General features: G+C 43.1%; 1 pseudogene; it reads right to left on the minus strand.

Moving 5' to 3' along the window:
• Nucleotides 1-18,256: 18,256 nt before the first annotated feature.
• LOC146806294 (zinc finger MYM-type protein 1-like) lies at nucleotides 18,257-19,531 on the minus strand (annotated as a pseudogene).
• Nucleotides 19,532-22,095: the final 2,564 nt, after the last annotated feature.

The raw sequence follows: 22,095 nt of genomic DNA on the forward strand, positions 1-22,095 counted from the left end.
AATTTCGGAGTGTAACTTCCTTATCCTGACCTGAGTAGAGGTTTCTGCCTGGCTTCGACATAGGCCCTAGCCTACCGGAAATCCCATTTCTAACAATAAATGAAGCTAGTTTTCAGAGAAAACCCCATGTCATTTAGGCATTACTGTAACTAGGTAAAAGCTCAGTACTAAGAACCGTTATGTAGTGTAATGTCAGGGGACTATAAGTGAATGGTCTGGTTGCTACCTGAGCCTATATCATGCAAATGTCTGAAACATAACACGCACTCCTCATCCGACTGGATGAGATATTAAAAATTCTAAATATACTTCTAATTTATGCAAACAATTAATAAGTAAAAAATGTGTTAAAAAATGCTACCATTCCAGTATAAGCTGCAGAAGTCTCTCAAAATATGTTTGTACATATGATCCGAACAATTATGAGTGCCTGAAAGCCATGCAGTTTCAACAAGAGAAGCATACAAATTGTGTTGTTTTTTTAAATTCCAAGTTTTGGTTGTTTTAAAAAAGGCCAAATTTTCAACAGCACACGATGAGCCAAATGATTGTGTCCTGTTTGGGAGACACAACATCACTGCTGCTTGCCATCTCAGATGACGATCCCTGCAACACCTCACAGATCAGGTCAATTTAGCACAGATGATCTTCTGCAGAGCCCACAGCCGATGCCGGGGAACCCTTTATGGTATCCATGACTTGTGTGCCTGTAAAGGAGCCAGTCTCCGTTCACGAACTGAAGCATCCCGTTGTGGCTCTATGAATGCCGACATCAACATGGGAAGACGCTGAGGACACAGCAGTACATGGGCCTTTAATGGATCAAGAAAAGCATCCACGTCTGGTTGTGCAACCGATGGAAGTGTTGAACATAGATCCAACACGCATTCTTGTCAGAAAGTAGGCAGTGGAGGACAGGCAGGACACAGTCAATCCAGACTCGTCAAAATGATGAGAACCAAGACTCGCTCAGTTCCCGAAGGCGAGGTGTGCCCAGATGGAGTACCATGCGATCATGGTATTTGTTCTCCAGGAGTGTTTTTTCCATCTCCGTGGTAAATGGGACGTCCATTGCGTTGCAGAAAAATTAGAATCAGTATTCCTGCTCTTAGGAACAGGATCAGCAGAAGACCTCTAAAAATGCTTCCAAATACGGAGTGCATGAAGGCTGGAATCACTCCGAGGACTGTCTGAAAGGTGCTTAACAGTCCAGAACCTATAATCTTAAATAGGTGCACTATACCCATCATATTAAACATGTTAAAGATACATTGTACCATTTATGTGAAATGGAAAGGGCAGTTTGTTCATACAAGTGCCTGTATCTCAGCTGAGTACTTTGCAACCTGAAGATCAAAAGTCTCTTGTGGAGGTCAAGGGCACAGTTTTCTGTAGAAGCTTGGCTTTCAATTTGCTCAGAGTATCAAACCGTATACAAGAAGTATTCAGTGAAGGCCATAACTGTTCCTCCTTGACTGTGGGTCGGTGGAAACAATACTTGCATACAGCAAGTAACCCTGGAGCCTACAGTGACAAGATATTCGATGCCTGGAAGCATCCCACAACAAACGTGATCATTCAGTATCAAGTAACTCCCATTTGAGAGCAACTGGAACACCGGATCAATCACGGCAGCTGGGGAACCTGTCAAATGACAGGATAAGTTTGCAATTGAACCATTACAGGCCCCGTGAAGCATGATATCCTGGCAAATGAGTGATCCACTTAAGGAGTTTTCACAGTTTGTACCGCTTAGAAACACTTGTCCCCACTCCTTCATCAAATTCTATACAGTAATTCTTAAGATTCCTTGATGAATTCCTTACCCATTTCTTCATATCTGCCTGCCTGTTGTTGTTCTAAGCAATACTGAAACTGGCAAGTTGTGACCGGTAATGTTATATGGCCATGAATTAACCATTCTGTGGATGGTGACTCTGCCACAGTGAAAGGTAATTGGCCCAGTTTTTCAATACGCAGCATTGTATATTTTGCCCCTCTTTGTGCAATTGTCATCTGCTTTTTTGTTAGATTGTAAGTAGAGAACAGGGATATGCTATTGATAAATCGCCAAGGCACATAACCAGAAAGCAATGATTGTAGCGTCCAGCTTAACAACATAATACAACGTAACTGAGACTGTCTGTGCTGTAATATGGACAAGTCTTTTTCTAGTATATCTATAGCAGAAGATACAATGTTGCCCAGTGAATAAATCCTTGTTGTTAATGCATACCATTATCGAATACTGCTAAAGCTTTTTCAAGGTTAATTGTATCTATTTCACGGAGTCTCTCCATGGCTTCTTCCTGAGAGATTTTCCAGATTTCATTATAGACAGCATATAAGAAAAGTTTCTGACATGGCTTTCTGGGACCCAATAAAAAATCCCTTAGATCCATGTCTTCTGACAGTAAGGATAAGTGCAGTTTCACCTGGGACAGTGTTGAGGTTTTTAGCCCATCGAGGCATAACTTCCCAACACTGTATGATGTCAGCACCCCCAGATGTTCTCGTTGTACACAGCTTTGTTCTGGCCTATGGATACTAAACCCCTTTGGTGGTACCCTTGAATCTTGACTGACATCTATTTGCATCTGTGTGCCAAACTAACCATCCCTTCCATTTGGGGTAAAGCTCTGCCACCCCTCAAAGTTTGTAGGTGAGGGAAACCGAGGTATGTTCAAATCCTTGTTCTTGGCTAATCCAAGACAAGAAGTCTTCTGCACTGTGTCATACAGAAAGATGATTTGTTCTGGAACGAGACATGCTCTAAAAGAGTGCCTCTGTTCCCTGAACTTGCCATTCCTTTGAACTCCAGACTGATTTTATGTTTATAGTGTCCTTCCATAAGCTGATACCCTGTTCAGACAGTTGGGTAATAAAGGATGCAGAGTAAATCTGGTTTGTGTTTGCTAGCATATTTTTCTGTGAAGTTGCAGGTGCAACCCTATAGTAAGATGAGGTCGGGTCTGAAGTGTTAAACCCTGAAAAATAGGAAAACGTCTGTGCAAATGTTCACAAACTACCTTTTGGTAGCATCGGGCAATGTTCCCATTGGTGGTATGTAAACACAATATGTGGGATACTGGATTTATGTAAAAAGAGATGACCATAATGATGGTAACAGTACATATTGTCAAAATCAGTTGTGTCCTCTTATGTTTCAGTGCTTGAAAATGCAGCAGATTGTTCTAAATCAGGCAACATGTTATTTACAGTTTCAAAATCCCAATTATCAGAAAGTGTACTAGAGGTAATGATATCATTTAAAGAAATTGTGAAAACATGTGGTATTTTCAAAAGCTCTGTGGGACCATATGCATCTTAATCACACCTATCCCAAAGTGTACCATCAGGAATTGGAACAGCTGTATTGTTCACAAAGGACAGGTCTCTTTGTTCATGGTGAGATGACGTATAAGGTTTCAGGACCAAGTTCACATTCGATACTGGGAGATAGTTACTGTTCATGAGTAAGAAAAAGACAGTCACTAGGATAATCCGGAATAGAAAAAACAATATTCCCTTTACTATCCAGAGTTGTAGCCATTATGATAACAGGTAAGTCTTTTTCAGAAAAATGTAAAAATCAACAAGTTGTTTTTTACCAGAGACTGGAGATGGCGTTGATCCAGGCTCACTGGGATCAAGAGAGAAGGCATCTAAATCCATGAAGTAGCCAGATGCAGTTTGATCTGCCTTTAATAGCTCAGCAGGTTTTGTTGAAACGGCAGCCATCTCTTGTAGAGACCGATTGATTTAGAATTGTTGGTATACTGAATTGATACTTGTCTTTCATTTGTATTTTGATTTTCTGTTTCAACAGGAACGAGTTTCGTTTCATTGTTGGAAAGTCCATTACTTTGTATTCGTGACTCTTCAAATGTTATGAGTCTTTCTGTCTGAACTTCCTGTATGGTAGCGAAAGGAGAACGATGACTACCCAGGAGCCCACAAGGCCTACTGTTCAGTATCATCCACATAGTGTGATTTGATCCGATCGATGGAAACAAATCTCTTTTCTTTTTTGCAGGCAAGAGGCGGAAGAAGTACTGTTCTTGTTCCTTCGACAATCTGTGAAGTGGTTGGAACTACAAATATTGAATTAGGCACAACTTATCGGGTTCCAAGTGTGGTTTTTATGACAAATGGTATTGTCTTTTTCAATGTACTCTCCATGACATACTGTGCTGTCTTTTCTTATGTATATGTTGTTTGTTGTAGGATTTATTACCTTAATGAATTGTTTATAAACAGATTGGTTGTTTCTCCTTAGCCACAACTCGCAAAATCCTGTTTAACTAACGTATGAACTTGAAATTGATGTAATTTCTTATGATGTTGTTTTTAATGAGTAATTGATTTGGATATATTTTTTACATGTTTTTAAAAAAAGAATAAAATAAATATATTTTTAACTCTTGTGGTTTGGCCTTGGGTATACAATTAGACTCCTTCTGGTATAATTGGTGTGAGAATACTTGGTTGGTGTCTGTTGCGATTCATATATTGAATTTAGATAACTAAAGGAAGCTTGATTTTTAATCAGTAATTTGAACCCTATTACTTTGGACTTAAGGGATCCCTCTCTGTATTTCCAGCTTGTTGCTTCGACAGCCAAGACAGGGACAGGCTTCTGTATGATGGTCCAAATTCATTTTTGTCCACACTCTTTTCTCTGACCAGATCCCCGACTTTTGGCATCCAGGCAGGTCTTGTTGTGACTGATTTGACTTCCCCAGTGGCAGTGCGTTTTACTTGCACGTTGCTTTGTAGTGTCCCGGATTCATTGAGATCCTGTGAAACAGCCAAATGTTTATTGATGTCAAATGGTTTTTCATATGCCACTGTGCTTTCACAATCATGATCAGGTACCCACATTCTTGTCCCAAATAGGACCTCATCAGGAGTGACACCTCCTGGGGAACGTCTTGGCATCTTGTTAGTGGCTCTTTGGACCCCATATAAGTGATTGACTCAACTACCAGCCAAAGCTAATACTCTTGCTGTTAAATATTGCTTTAAATCTCGGTTTTTAGTCTCCATGACCAAATTTCCCTCAAGATGTTACGGAGAGGAGTACCGCAATGCAACTCCCAAACTTCCCAGGGCCTCCTTGTAAGCCCTACAGCTAAACGAGGGGCTGCGGTCATAATGTAATGAGCCAACTTCGTATGTCCCTGTAAAGACTAGCAAATCTTTTATAACAGTTTGAGCGTCAGCCGAGTGCTGAGGCCATACCCATAGGAATCTAGAGTATGAATCAACTGCCACCAAGATGTACTTGTTAGCCCCATCTGATTGTAGGGAACAGCGAGTGGTCTGTCTGATATAAGTAATGGTATCTGTGATGGATGTGCTACGGTGGAACCCTTTCTGGCCACCAATAGTGTTGTTCCGGTAAAGAAACTGTCATTGTAACTTCTGCGTGTGCAAAACCTAGAACCTTGTGTGCAGCTAGATTTAAACCTAATCTGCGATCCATGTTTGGTATTACTTTATCCCCCACTCCTGGAACTTAAGTATACGGAATATTATTTGCATCTAAATTGTAGGAGTACTTGAGTGGAAAGCCTTTTGGTAAGGCTGTGCTGTTTTTGCATGAAGCAATGACAGCTACCATTATCTGTCCGTCTATTCTTGTTTTTGAACAAGTGATTGCAACTACGGCAGCAGTTCGTACTGCCCCTTTTGCATTTTCATCAGCCAATTAATTCCCTTTAATGTGAATGCCATCACGTTGAGGACTCAGGGTGTGTATCATGTGAGCGCTTGGAAGTTAGTTTTTCAACTCAGCTACCTGTTCCCACAGCATTTTATGCTTTATTGCACAACCGTTTGAGTCTTTAAACCCATTCTCACCACAGTAGTAAAGATATTTGTTGTATGACTGCACACAGTAAAACGAATCGCACACAATTAGTGTGGGGTATTCTCGATCCGTTTTTATTAGTACCAGTAATAATGCTTTTAATTCTGCTAGCTGCTCAGTCTCCTAGAGACTGTGTCTTCGTACTGCTAGGTTGGAACTTGCCTTACTGCATACTATCCTTCACAATCGCACATGCAGTGCTGTATTGTTGTTTGCTACCTACGGCCGGTTGAGCAGATCCGTCAATGTAATTCTTAACTATTTTACAGGATTTTGTCATTAAAAAAAACCAAATGTCTCCTGCTCTGCCCGCTGCTGATCAACTAATCTTTTAGCACTGTCTGATGGCACAGCCTTACTAACTGTATCATTGGTGCACAGATTCCCATATTTCTTGGTAAGAGCATCTATTCTACATGGCACACTAATGTATATTGAAATCTAAACAAAACGTAAATGTTCAGTCCCATTTGGTTCATCTTTATACTTTCATTTTCCTGTAATCCATCTGCAGGAGCTTACCGACATTTATGTTATTTTCCACTTTGTTTCACAAGCGAACTGCTTTTTAACTTCTATACCATAGTTGGTCCTACATACCTCCTGGGGCCTCTCAATCAGCTCTGCGTTCCTGGAAAGGTACTGTTTATACTATCCAGGGTAGGTTTCTGTCCCTCTAGTGCTATCTGCATGCCATCCACTCTAGGCCCCGAGTGGAGTCGCTATATCTAGGTATTTCCAGCACACATTTTTTTTTGTTCACACAATGGGTTTGGAAATTCTTGACTCATTAGTTATGAACCTCCTACACCCAGTTTTTATGTATCAGAGCACGATGATGGGGCTAGTCAATCTTTTGATTACACACCTACTGTTTTTATTTGCTCCCTAGCTTTCCTCTATTTAAACTGAAAAGTGATTGTGTTGCAGGCACATTACACATGTAGATCAATTGTTTCTCTAATCTTTCTCAGATATTGGTGTAACGGCTTCCTGATGAAGGCACTATTGCTGAAATGCACGTAGTTACATAATCTTCAAGCCTTGTACAATATGATTAATGTTCTTGTCAAAATATAGAATATGTAATGAAGGTTTACTGTCTCTAGTCATATACCATGAAACCCATTGTTAATAGGAGACAATGACAGTTTTGCTGTAATTTTATCTATCTGACTTCATCATGTGGTATACCATTCACACATTTGTGTATTAACCTAATATTAAGGACAATTTTATACAATGTTGTTTAACAAAGTCTTGACTACTTGCTCATTGAGTGTTATTTTTGAAATTGTATAAATAATACATTTTTATATATGTCATTTTTGCATAACAATATTTGTGTATCTATGTCTATTCTTTAAGTATGCATTGTGTTATGTTCATTTGATATCCACACGCCTGCTGATTCAGATGAAATATATCTTGCTCAAGTATATATTCAAATTGGCAACCTTCAACATCATCCACATGATCCCTAGCTTACCTCGCAGTGCACTTGCTGGCTACCATGGCTTTTAGGTCATTGATTTCCATCCTAAGAGTTCCCACATCCTTTCAGTGTTGGTTAAACTGGTTAAACCTTACGCAGAACGAGATAAAGATGATTAATGTCCATGGACATTGTATCTATCTTGATTTCCAGCACCTGACTAGTATTTCAGTGGTGCCCTGTGGACTGTCCACAGACACCAGTGCCAGATTAACTTCTGACCACTTTCCTGGTGTCCTGGTCCAAGGACCGCATACTGTATTGTATTAGATAGCACCGCCTTCAACTCCTTATCCTCCACTGTGGTAGATATGCCAGTGGGAGTCTTTTAGAAGGAACCAAAGATTCTGCATCTGGCATGCCCCTTTAGGGATAATTTGCAGACAATCCCAGTTTCTCCCTCAGGCATTTACGGTTGACTAAATGCACAGCTGGCCACTGTGTACACAGCTTGGAAATAGGATTCACCATCAACTCACTGCACTCAAATTCGCTCAGGACCAGGACAATAGCTCCTCCAAGGTAACCACTGCATGTTGCTCTCTATGCACGTGCCACACACAGGATTATCTTCTGCAATAAGCTTGTAGCCCTCCTACAGCCTTACATAAGGCCATGTTTGGGCTGTACTGCGCCTCTCCCAACTGCAGTTGTACGGCCCAGGGATCCCCACTAGGTGACCCTGTGTCCCATCTTCAGAAGGGCAGTCTCATAACAATACCACTATAGCGCCTTTTAACAGGGTCAAGCAGGCCGCTCCACAGGGCTCCAAAACCGCCCAACAGCTCAGAGGGCAGTATCAACTGTTGCCCTGTACCCACATTGGCCATCAAGGACACAAAACATATTAGCAGAGCTCCCTTATGTCCTCCTACATCCCTGACAGGCTCATCAGACAAAGTCTTCTCACATATAGCGGCGCACTGTATGCATTTCAACCTTGCTGCCTCTTACAGGGCACTCCCCCTTTTCACAGTCACCCATTTAAAGCCCAGCATCCCAAGAGGGACCTTCCTTTGTTGCCTTCACAGTCAAGGTATGGTGCTTACTTGTTTGGAGATGTTCCCACATGCTTCTGTGCAGCTCTTGGTCCCTGCCATCCATTGTGCTAATTGCGGTGATGATTCTGCCCTGAAATCAGCCTCTAGTCAGATCTGTGATGATCCATCGTTCCACACCACCGATCCCCCCTTTGGCCAGTAACCAGTTCTAGTCAGCAAGTCAGGTAGGCACTGCTACCTTACTAATGATGGGCCGAGGATCCTCCTCCTAGCGGCAACCTGCAGCTACAAATCCCAGGCCTCCCGTGGCTCCCGCATAGGCCAGGAACTCGGGACCCTGAGCCAGAGAATTTCCAGGCTCATAGTGCTGTCTGCACCTCATATGCAACAGGGCGCTGCTCAGCACAGTGCACTCCATCACACCAGGCCATCCTCCCTGCCCCAGCCTCATGGCAATGCCATGGCTGGCAAGATCAGCAAGTGTGAGCCAGTTTTTATAAATACAGAAAGTGCAGAGAAGCCCCAGAGTGAACAGCTATGCAGCTCTTGGGTCCATCTGCTCATAAACTTCAGGATTCCACAGGATTTTGCTCTTCTTTGCCAGAGCGTCCCTGAGGAACATCTATTCAGCCATCTTGGCTGGCCATGCCTCCTGCGGGGGCGTAAGTTATAGTTAGCTCACATAACTATAACTGTTGAATTTCACTGGTTTTGTACGTGTGAAATCTGAGCCTAAATATAATATCTCAGTCACCTTTGCTTTTTTATTGAATTTCTCTGAATTTTATTTCCCAACTATAATGTCCCTGTAATGTTTTTTATTTATTTATAAACTTTTGTGTAGCGCGAACATGACCTAGGCGGGTATCAGAGTGCTTCACAATAAGGGTAGGTAGGATGACCCCAGGAGGTATTGGAGCGCTTCACATTTATGGTCAAACGGATTCAGTAATGATAGAAGTACATTCATTATATGCAATACAAATATGTGCATACCCTGCTAACACTGTTATTCTCCAGTGTACAACCATGTAATAGACAAGCAAGGCATCGGAGACAAGGGCAGTAATGAAGCAGCAGAGCCAAGGCCTTTAGGGCAGAAACCTGAGTATTAGGATTTTTTTCACTTCCTTTTTGAAAGAAGCAGTGGGTGGGATTTGATAGACTTCTGGAGGAAGAGAGTTCCAAATATTTGAGGCAATGCCTGAGAAAGCTCTGGTACTTATTTTCTTTTTGTGGAAAATCTGTAGTTTCAGTAGCAGTGAACTTGCACTTCGAGAAGGTCTGCAGTGACCTGATAATTCTAGTTTGTGAATCAGATAAATGGGGGTCTTGAAGTGAAGGCAATCTTTAGCTGTATTCTTGCTTCATATGGTAGCTAATTTACGGATTATAAGGCTAGGGATATGTGATCATTTCTTTTTGTACCAGTAATCAATCTGGCTGCAGCATTAATAGAAGCCCTAAGAGGGCCAAGTTTTGTTTGGGAAGACCACAGAGCATCAAACTACCTAAGTCTAGCCTTGGCAATACTAGAGCTTGAACCACCAATTTGAAGTCTTACTGTGGAAGGAAGTGTTTGAGATTCCTTATTATCCTCATCTGGTGTTTAGCTCGCTTGGTTGCATTGCTGATATGATTCTGCATGTTCAGGTGCCTGTCTAGTGTGATACTGAGAGATTTAGCTGACTCAGTAATGTGGGGGGAGCAGTCGAAGGCTGTAAGATGTTTCATTCAGAGTTCAATCTTGGGAGTGTGGTTAGGGGGAGCTATGATAAGGAATTCTGTTTTAGAGGTGTTGAGTATGAGGTAGTTATCAGTGAGCCAGTTTTGAATGTTCATCACAATGGAGTGAGTGCAAGAAGTCTTCCGGAGAGGTGACTTTCAGATAAAGTTGAGGGTCATCCACATACACATGAAAAAGAATGTTCATGGAGTTCAACACATTTGCTAACGGTTTCAAGAATAAATTGAAGATTATGGGTGAAAGGGCGGACCCTTGTGGAACCCCCATAGTTACTGTAAAGGGCTGAGGTGGGGATTGGTTCACCTTAATGCTTTCAGTTCTGTTGTGAATGAATGATGTAAACCATTGCAATACCAACCCTGATAGACCCCTCCTGTGTTCTAGAGTGAATTGTTTTAGTGAATTTCTACAAGTTTTTTTATGATATTTCCTAACTATAATATTCCTGTAACCTTTGGATTTTTTGGAAAATGTTCATGGTTTTTTAATATTGTAGTCTAACTATAGCGTCCCTGTAACCTTTGTTTTTTCAGTGAACTTCAAAGGTTTTTTAATTGTATTTCCTAACTGTAACCTGTGACCTTTGAGAGTGAGTATGTGAATGGCGGTATAGGACAGTGAGTGGGTGTGTGAGTGGATCTCTGAGCTTTAGAGTGGGTGTGTGAGTGGTTTTATAGGTGTGTGACCTAGTGAATGAGTGAGTGAGCAAGTGAGTGGCTGTATGGGTCAGTGAGTGGGTGTGTGAATGGCTGAATGGGTGTTTGAGTGGGTGTCTGATTGTATTTGAGGGTGTGTCTTTAGCTGTGTGAGTGACTGGGTCACAATGGATCTTCATCTGCCCTTTTTTCCCAACAAGAACACACAGTTGTGTACAAAATGTCTACCCAACTGAAGTACTTTCTATTGCTTAATTAGTAAGTGCTTCCTTAATGGGTAATAACTACTGCATTTTCTAAACTTCAGCTGTGTAATAGACTACTGCGAAATGTCTCAAGTGACCTTGTGTGCATGAAATTTCGGCAATGTGATTGGTCCTTGAGTGTCTTGATCCATGGCTGCCAAGGTTTCAAATTGCTATGTGTGACATTTTCATAATTTCAGTGTAATTATAAGTAACATTTCAATGACTATGAGTGACACTTTCTTGCAAGCATAATGAAGCAATGAAGACGGGGGAAACATATAAATATCTGAAATTACACCAGTTTGAGCAACAAGAAACTCCAAGAAGATCTTAAATCTGCAGCAAAGCACCAGAAAGCATTGCCAGCCTCTGGCCCCCAACCTGCTAGCAATTAATCAGGGGAGCATCAGGACTCCAGGAACTCTCTCTCTTTCCACGTAACGTGTGACCCATGTCCCAACAGGAAGGATGTGTGAGGCTCCAACATGAACAAGACAAGTTACACAGGGATCCAGGTATCTCAGCCGCCTGTCACACAGTGTCAGTGAGCTGACTGAGGGGCGGACAGGCTGAGCACCATTATCCTCACAGGCTGAGGCTGGCGCAATAATTTCCCATACAACATAGCCAAAACTGTCAGACACCTGTTAAAACTACCTCATGTAGTTTTGAGTTATAAACCGCAAACTTAAGGTGGCCAGAACATAAACACACATGCTTGTAAGAGCTTGCGCCTCTACCAGCAGCCACGCCTGCAGCCATGCCAATGAGTTTAACACGTCATGACCGTACTGGCACCCCACTGGCTGCAGGCAGATGCTGATCACAGGCCTGCCATATGGCGAGTAAATGAACATATAATGTGCCCGAGCCATGAAAAAATGGCAGAAATGCAAATGGGCTACGCTTCAGCAGGCAATGAACCATTTTTGTGATCTTAGTAGCAAAGTGCAGTGGCTTAGCAAACCCTACTTTTCAAATTCAGATGTTAGCACCCATTTGTCAGAATTATTCTCTGCATTGTGACTCCAGACAAGCTGTCTTAGCTTGCTTTCTATAGCTAGAGATATGGGTGTTGTGTCTAGAAAAACCACTTGCCAGGCTGAACAGCTGACTCTGTCCCAGTCTTAAAGAATTGGGGGCATATTAGCAAGACCGGCGATAAAATTGTCGCCGTTTTAGCGGCAGGAAACTGCCGCTAAAATGGCGATAATGGGCTTGCTAATATGCGTTATAGAATTCCAATAGAAGCCCAGGTTAGATGTGCAGGACATCTAACCTGGGCTTCAATTGGAATTCTATAACGCATATTAGCAAGCCCATTATCGCCTTTTTAGCGGCAGGAAACTGCCGCTAAAACTGCAATAATTTTATCGCCTGCCTTGCTAATATGCCCCTTGGTCTTTTACAAGCACAGGATCGAAGTGTTACATATTAGTCTTCACAAGACGTGATTTCACTTCTCTGACTCGGTCTCTGTCACTTGAAATAAATGGCAGAAATGCTAACAGGCGACGCTTCAGCAGACAAGGAAGCCGGTTTCTTATCATAGTACAGAGTAATGTACACAGTAGTCCCTCGGAACATACTTTTTTTACGACCTGCGGTGAGAAATGTGTAAAATGAACTGCCTCCTTTCTTAAGTCATTGGAACAACTGCATTTGTTTTCACAATTCTGTCCCACTTAATTCCAACAAACAACGTTTTCAACCGATCTGCATACAAACATATGGCAATTGTTTTTCAGGAATATGTATTTCTAGATATTTACCAACTCGTTTTAGAGCATCGAAGTGAGGGATTCCGGTATCGTTAGTATGGCTTATTCAAACCTTATTTTCATATTCACATTTTAGCATGGTTTTATACTGATGTTATGCAGAGAAAGTCCACTTGCCAGGCTGGACAGCTGACTATCCCAGTCTTACAGCACTGGTCTTTTACAGGTGCGAGACTGAAGTGTTTGGATAATTCACAAGACATGATCAGGTCAGATGTTACACTCCACCGACTCTGTGACTTACCAACTGTTGACCCGCAACTCACTCCCTCTCTCGGCAATTGAATCGGTGCGGCCTGGGGTCATATTTACTGCAGCTGCTGAGACATGCTGTACACCTGCTCCTCGTGTTTCTCAACCCACTGGACAGGCGCGTTTGTGTGGCCCCGTCTACAGAAGCAGGCTGCCTGCCTCTGCAGGCTCGGCTCCCTATCAGACACAGGGCCTTCACTGGATGGCTAATTGCTCTGTTCGTGAAGTGGCCTGGCAGCATGAAGGATGCCCAGGCCTGTTTGCTTTGACTCATGATCTGAGAGTCCCTTTGTGGCCGGACCTGCAGATGGATTCTCGTGACCGGTGGCCGAGGCAGCTCTCGGGCCTGCCGAGACTGACAGGGTTTAACTTGCTTTTAGCGGTAATTTGTCTAACAGGGGCTGTGACTGAGTTGTGTACCCGCTCACTGGAGCTGCTGACATGAACTCCGACCAGGACGTGAGGTCACACCCCTGCGGCACCACAGTACGCAACCACTGCTGAGGGCAGGCCCCGCCCGCCGTGTCTCGGTATTGGGCACAGGACTGGCCCGTCCGGGGGATGACGTCAGGCCTGGTAGTGAGTAGTGACTGTGACAGCTGTGCCGTAGGTGGGAATTTCAATGCAGCCCATCAGGATACATTGTAGCAGGCAGCAGTGCACAAGATCATTAACTGTTTACTGAGCCTGCTGGGGACAGCGCCGGGGCCGACAAGTCTGCGGGGAGCGGAGCCGGTGCACAGATGTCACAGGCGCGTGCTAGCAGCCTGGGTAGCCAGTTTCAGCGCTGGTACAGCAGAGTGAGACAGTGGCATTAAAATGCATGACAATGCATTTCAGTGCAGTGATGCAGAACACCACACTGAAATGCGTTAGATTCACGTCTGATGCGTGATACTTGGCAAGCCTGTTGATCCGCAAATCTGTGATAACATGAATACTCATCTAGAGAACAGGACGGGAGTAAAAAGAGGGGAATCTGATGGAGATGTCCTGAAAATTCCTCCACATCAAGAGCTCTTCACCAAAATAGGCGGAAAATGCACTCAGATACCTGTTGGTAAGCTGCCCATCATCATCATCATCATCATCGTAGCATACTACTAAGGAAAACGAGACGGGCCAAATGGGCGACCTTGCAGAGGATTTTGGGCTTTTGCATACTCAGGGTAATTAAAAAGGAGAACCATGGCCTCTGCTTTCACCAGGAGCCAAAAAGAAAGAACCCACTCGTTGCAGTCACTACAGAAGTGATTGCTCTCCGATAGAACAAAGATGCATTAACCTGCATCAAGGATTTCAGATCATTTTATAAGGTGGAATTGCCATGAAAACACACTTGCTTTGCCTTTGGCAAGCACAAGAAATTAGGATCATTGTCCTTTACAGAAGTGGAGTTCAACTGGGGCACCTGCTATGCTTATATTTGTAAGTGCTTCCCGTTAAAGTTATTTATTTATTTTTTAAAGCAGGGATTCGCAATTCGTGCTTTTCTCTGCAGATTATTATTTTTTTAATCATTTGTTGCCCCGGTGGGATTCCTGGGAGACCACACTACTAGGTCCAGATGGTCAGGTTAATCCTACCCCGTCCCCTTGTCTTTTTAATGTTTTTGTTTGGGACTGAGTCAGAGTCCCAAGATGGCTGCTACCACTTGTTGGTTGAAGTAAGATTTGCGGAGGGTCCGTGCCTTTAGATATACAAATTTGGTTTTCCTTTATTATATCTAAAATACTGAATGGATTTACACCAAATACCAAAAGGGACTCTTTCTGGACCTAGAGCTAGGTTTCCGCCAAATTGAATGTAATTCCATCCAGTTCTTCAGGCTGTAGACTTGTCTAAAATCTCTATGGGCATTAACACGTGAAAAAAGCATTTTGGGATCCACTTTTTTCTTGGCCCCCACTTGGCAAATCACCCCAAAACATTCAACACCGCAGCTGAACTGAGCGTCGTACAAATTTAGAACATTTTGCGAAGATTCGTAAAATGGCACCAAAGTTATTGGCAAAACAAAAAATGCTTCTCTTATGAAAACTAGGGGGTTGGATTAAGATCTTAGCGGTCTTACCGCCAGCCAACCACTGAGGTGGGCCCAGAGAGACCACACAGCTGACTGCGGTCTGCCCTGTGCTGGTGAACCTCCCTTTGTTGCCGTGTTGACGGGTCCCACAGAGCAGATTTGGATGTTTCGTTGGGCTGGAGTTGTCCTGTCGGAAGAATACTGATGAGGGGTGACCATGGTGTTGGAGAGAGGTTTAAGTGACAAATGTTTTTATACGTTAAACATATATATGTTAAATATGGGTACATATGTGGATGTAGATTATGTGTAGTGAGCATATTTTGTACATTCTCCATTGCACAATGCAATGCCTGCACACACCATGAACACCTACCTTCAAGACGGTCAAATCGGGGTACCGGCAATCACGGTCAAGATGCAGCAGGTAAGGGGAGACCTGGGCGAAGAAGTTAAGGACAAATTTACAGCCTGTACAATGGAAAGAGGTGCGTTTTTACTCCTTTTCCTCCATTTCCCCTGACTTGTAGTTGAAGAGATTTCAAGAGGAATTCCCTCAGAAACAAGCCACATCACAATTTGGATGGTGGGAATCATACCTGGACTACTGCTGCCCCCTGATGCAGCCCACCCCTCCTTAGGAGTGAGTTCAGAATTTCTGGAGGAGTCAGCAAGCCTCTAGCGGTCTTCTCTTCCATTACCAGCCAGCATCTAAATTGAGAGGGAGGTAGGCAGGCAGAAAGACTGCCAAAAATTGGCAGCGGGACCAGTCCTGCCAAGATCCAAATCAGGCTCTAAGAGTCACAGAATGCAAGCACTTTGTTGGCTAAATCACCAGGACTGGCTGAAAGTGTCACGCTTGGTATGAGTCCACTTGGCAGCTAAGTAATTTGTGGAATTGGTTAATCCGACACATTCTTGCTATGCGGCGTAAATGTTCACACTGCAATTATTTTGAAAACTACCGGGCCTATTTATGAGCCACTCTGCATGGCTCTTGCACCACGCGATGTGGTGCAAGAGTGATGCAAACCTTGCATGTGATTTATCAAGCAACGCACATCCACTTTGCATGTCCCTGAGTGGCTCCATATGTCTGGAGTAAGGCAACGTAGTGCAAATCGCTACATTGCCTTACTCTGCCCTGGGAGGGAGATCCATGGGTGTTTTGTCGTGTTCCCAAGCAACTCCTATTATATTTTTATGCATTCCCAGATTTACCATAACTAGTATACCTAGGAATTTGCCAAAAAGATACACCTTCCCAGAAGAGGAATAACCTGGACAAATAACTTTATTTCTCCGCATCACTTTCTCTTCAATGTGTGCAGCATTCTGCAGCACACATAGAAAGAGAAAAATGCCTATCAGGAGAGGAGAGGTGCCCCTTCCTGCACAAAAACAATTCTGCATGCAATACAGGCACCCTTGCACCATGCTGCAAGGGTGCCTGTTTCAGAGCTAGGCTGCCAAAAGGGCACCAGCACAGGGGAAAGGGCATGAATGAGCTGTAATTCCTTAAATACAGTGCATTTCTGATATGTATCTGTCATGCAGAGCAGCGCAGCAGGTGATTGGGCGTCTAAATACTCTGGGTACGCTTCCCAGGGAAGAGTAAGGCAAGGCATGGATTTGCGCTGCATTGTCTTACTCCAGATTTATGGACCCACCCTTGGGCCACACAAAGTGGGCTTGCATGGCTTCATAAATCTGGCTTAAGGTTTGTGTCACTCTTCCACCATGTTGCGAGGTGCAAGAGTGACACAAACCACCACATGCCTTGTCTGATTGCTTGTTTCCTGTTGGTGTTTTGTCTGTGTGCATGCCTGCCAGTGGTAAGCACTGATTGTGTGTCAACGACTAGCTTTATAAGCCTCATTACAAGTCAGTGCTAGCCATGACAATGGTCAAAAAAAGAGCTACAAGCTCCACCAGGATTACGAGATTCACTGAAGCTCTGCAGATCCATGGTAATCCACTGGGAAAAGTCATCTGCTGATTGGAGCACAAAGAGTCTGGGTAAAATTTCAAGGACATATGGGGGCTAGCCGAAGCAATCGGTGCAGTATCCTTAAATCACCCATTAGTTCTCCATTTCTGAGGTAAGCTCAGGCAGGGGCGGCTCTAGGCTCATGGTGGCCCTGTGCAGGGAGCGTAGGTAGGGGGCCCCGGAAGAGCAGGTCCGGGCGGGGAGGAGCTCAGGAAGGTGTTTTATAAAACGTCCAGAGAAGGCATTAGATGACCAGTACCTGCGGCTGCTCCTACCCTTCCGAATTCGTCTCAGAACGATAACATTTAGAAGGAGGAGGGCATTGTGACACACGACGTGAGGGACTGGCACAGACGGCTGCAGGGCCATGACAGGGGCCCCCGGACACACAGCTCCCCCACAGAGAAAGAATCTGTGGCTCTTTGCCCGGAAACAGTAATATCGATACCATATCGAATATGGTGTCTTACGCATGGCCATGTCCGTTGCAGACACTGCATAGCCGCCTCATGACACAAGTGTTTAACTTTTGCCAAAATTCGCCGCTGCGTTTTGCCAGCTTTCGCTGTTTCCACCAGGCACCACGTGGAGGTAGCAGCAATACCCAGCTTTTTTTTTATTTGTTTGTTTTTATGTTATGTTTTTTAACTTTTTCTTTTACTTTTTTACCTTTTTGTGTTTTACTGTTTGTTATCTCTTCTATATTGTTTCCACTTTTCCATTTTCCTTCTTTCGTTATCTTACCACCTGTTTTTTTCATTTCTGCATACCAAGTGAGTAGCAACATAGCGAGTCTGATTAAAACCATGGAAAACATCTTGCGTACTTCTTTATGAGAGGAAGTCAACTTTGCGAGCCTTCTGTGCTGCAAATTCCCTGATAAGCTGTCCGTAATCCAGAGATCTAGCAATGTCATGTTCAATTGATAACAGGGCCAAATGATTCAGTCTCTCTTGAGTCATTGATGTCCTCAAACAATTTTTAATCAATTTCAGTTTTGAAAAAGTTCTTTCCCCTGAAGCCACTGTAACTGTGATTGTCAACGCAATGCGTAAAGCCACTGCAAGATTTGGAACTGCAGTGCTCAGTTTGTTTTCATAAATGAATTGTAATGTTTCCAAAGTTGTTGCATTATTTGGCACCAAGGAGGAGAACATTCGCAGCTCGGTATGTAAATCTCCAGGATCAACATCTGAGTCTGATCTGTCGGTTAACACGATGCTTTAAATCTGCACAGCTTTTCATCAATTCATTATCGTTCATGCTAGCAATTTTCCCCATGTCGTGAAGGAATCCAAAGAAATCATAGTGATGTTTCATCTGAGTGAACCTTTCAGTCATGGACATAATTGCTTGATCCATCAAGACGTTAAAGAACTCAATGCGATATTTCTCTTTTGGTTCTAAGATTCCCTCATCACGACTCTCGTATTGAAATTGTCTCCTAATCGTTCTTCTTCGCAAACTTGTAGATGCAGGAAAACGTATCTCATCTGAGCTCATCTCCAGTTCTTCCGCCAACTCCTTAGCTGAAACTTGTGCAGATTTGAAACCACTCTCCTTATACGTTTCCAGAAACTGGACTGTCTTTTCAAGGCATTTCAATGCAATGTCAAGTTGCATATCCTTACTTTGCATGATTTTGCTAACGAGATTTATTTGCTGCAAAAGGTCATACCAAATCACCAGCGATACTAGAAAGGCATAACTCCTTTATTGCTTAGCCAACCCGGCTGCCTCAGTTCTGGCCTTTGGGTCATTCGCTTCCTCTGATACTTCAACCACGGCGTCATAAACGGCGGCCACTTGGAAAAGGACAGCCTTGACGCTATCAATACGGCATTCCCATCGAGTTTCGGATGTGGGCTTTACTGTCAGATCTTTAACGTGCTCAATGAGTATTTGCCATCTCTGTGTTGAGGCAGAAAACAGTATGTAAATTTGATGCAAGATTCCAAAAAGAGTTACAGCGTGAGTGGATGATTTCGCCATATCACTAAGTACTAAATTCAAGCTATGGCAACCGCATGGAACATAGAACGCTCTTGGATTCATGTCAAGTAAACGTTTCTGAACACCACTCTTGCAGCCTCTCATATTTGCCCCATTATCATACCCTTGGCCTCTGCAATTTTGAAATGGCAATTGCAATGCCTGCAGTTTTTGCAAACATGCTTCTGTGAGACCAGCACCTGTGCTGCTTTCAACAGGCAAGTATCCAATGAAAAATTCACTTATTTCGACTGGCATCGTTTCCACGTTCACAATTCGAAGGACCATCGTCATTTGCTCCTGATGACTTGCATCAGGTGTGCAATCCAAAATGACAGAAAAATATTTACTCTTTTGCATTTTTGCAATAATGTTGTCCAAAACTGAAGCTCCCATAAGATTAATTATTTCATTTTGAATATTCTTGCCCAAGGTCATGGACTTCAGCGCATTTAATTCTACGCACATGCTCATGCATATATGGGTCATACTTGGCTAGCAGCTCAACCAGACCTAGAAAATTGCCATTGTTGTGTTTGAACAAAGTATCAGTTCTACCACGAAAAGCCAAACTTCGTTCTGCTAGAAAGTGAACAATGGACATGATCCTTTCCAAGACCTTGCCCCAACGATCACTTTCCACTTGCAGTAACTTCTGCTGTTCTTTATCTATTGTCTGTCCTTGTTTTAACCTTCTTTCTAATTCAACCCAGGCACTGACGGCGCGCATGTGTTTTGAAGAGGATTCATGATCAGACAGACAACTGTGCATGTGTGCCTAGTCGTCATTTCCATCATTAGTACATTTTATCCATGTGTCAGAAAACAATTTACAGCAAAAACAGAATACTGCATTATTGCTTTTTGAATAGACAAGCCAGCGCCTATCTATAATTTTACCATTCCTTAATTTCCGTGAGAACATGGTAACAGAAAAACGACGTTTACTTTTTGAGTGCTCATCAGTTGGATACTTTGTTTTAGAATCTGGGTCTCTGGAGGGACCCCTTTCAACAAGAAAAACACGTTGCGCGTCCGTAAGAGAGTTCGGCCACAAAGCAGGATCCCTCCAATCACATAAATCATATTCAGAACACGGGTCTGTAACATGGTCTTGCTCTTTGGCTTCCTTTTCAATACCAGCATCATCCGTCTGTAAACTCTGAACCTCCTTCAGAATGCCAGATGTTGATGGACCGATGAATGATGTTTCAGTTTCTCTGTCTGAGGGTCTTTTGTAATAATCCTCATCCTGAGTTGGTAATTGCTGCATGTTTGTATCAATTTCAGAGTCACCTTGTTCATTTTCATTGGTCTACTCATGAGTATCATTCTGCTCATGGATATCATAATTTTTTTGTTCTTCTTTATGGTCGCCAGCGCCTGTTTTACCTAGTGCATCAGCATTACTCTGGCCAGAGGATTCTCCATCTTTATGTTTCCCTTGGTTGATAAAGTTCAGGATTGCTCCTTCTTGTGACGCTACGAAAGCCTGCTGAGCCACCTTTCTCTTTCGTTTCGAATAACCAGATTCGTGTACTCGAATTCTCTTCATTTTGCTTGCAATGCAGCGGGCGAGGCTAGCAGTGGGTAGGGAAAAAAAGAAGACAATCAGCAGTGGCGGCTGCTGAAAGATTTTGTTGTGTCATTTTTATTTTCTTGCAAAAACAACAGTTGATGGACAGAATGCACAACAATGTCATACATTCACCTCAGTACAAAGATCTGGGCCTAAATCCATCGTTTTTTTGCTCACCACACCACCCCAATTCAGACATGGCCATGTGCAAATCAGTCAATAAACATAGTGATCCACCCACAGATGTATAAGTAAGTCAAAATTTCCCCAGATAAAGTGTAGAACCCCACAATGGTGGAAAGTACACACTAGTTGTTTAAATACCCCTCACACACCAAAAGGGCCCTTTGTGTCATGCTTCATCATAGGGGTCTTCCCGCCCCTCTACGGGACGGGGCGTGCTACGACCTACGTGTACATGGGAGCACTGGTTTTGTGAAACAGCTATGTGTTTTGGTAGGGTGTGAGAGGAAGGGTCGGGAGTGAATTGAGAAAGTGAGATAAAAAATACCTGGCTCGTCGGTCTAAAAGATTTTTAATATACCTATGAGCTGGTATTAATAAAAAGTGGGGGGAGGAGGTGTGTATGCCTCAATGAGCTGTGCCTCCTATGTCTGCCGACATGTTTCGAAGCTCCCCAAGCTTCTTCTTCAGGACCATAAGGATCCCTCCCTAAACTCACAGTGCTGTGTAATAACGTGAATAAAGTGTAGTGTAAATCTTTTTTTATATATATAGAGAATGTATATAATGCCTCAATGGGTCTTCACGGCCAATTTACCTGGAAGAAAAACACATAAATGGGGAAAGAATAAAGACATTTGACCTCTGCTTAGATGTAAGTACCATCGTGAGCATTCAGTGACCTGAAAAAAAGTGATAGAATAATCTACTTTTATCATTAGTCAGCTTGCGTGATGTGTCTCAGTGCGACGTGGGGCAAGCAGTAATACAATGATAGCCACAATACACAACAAAAACACACATAAAACATAAAACACACACTCTAAAAAATCTAGAACACTACACCAATATTCTGTCCAATATCACTATGATGGCTCTTAGTTTGTGGTAGGACAAAAATGGGGTAGACATACTTGATTCCTGTAATATCAACAGCGTCATGAGCCTAATGCACGGGTCGTAGGAGTGCCTGATAGGCTATCTGAGAAAAAAAAGTGGATGAAGTACTTGCCTCTGGATTTGATCAAAAGGTTGTAAGTCAAAGTTCCCATGGTTACGAGGTTTTTTATCTCGGCTGTGCAGTACTTACAACTCCCAGGTTCGCTGCCCTCCTAAATACGACCTCACCGTGTGGCTCCGTAGGACAAGTGAGTCCATGGTGAAGGTCCGTTTAAATACCGTGTAGAACCAGTATCGTTAATTGATACTGGCGCGAAAGGAAGTTAGTGGAGCTTGCCGGCAGGGATACGCTCATTCTGCCAGTGATGAC

The sequence above is a fragment of the Triturus cristatus genome, chromosome 8 (assembly GCF_964204655.1).
Source record: "Triturus cristatus chromosome 8, aTriCri1.1, whole genome shotgun sequence".
Classification (NCBI taxonomy): Eukaryota; Metazoa; Chordata; class Amphibia; order Caudata; family Salamandridae; genus Triturus; species Triturus cristatus.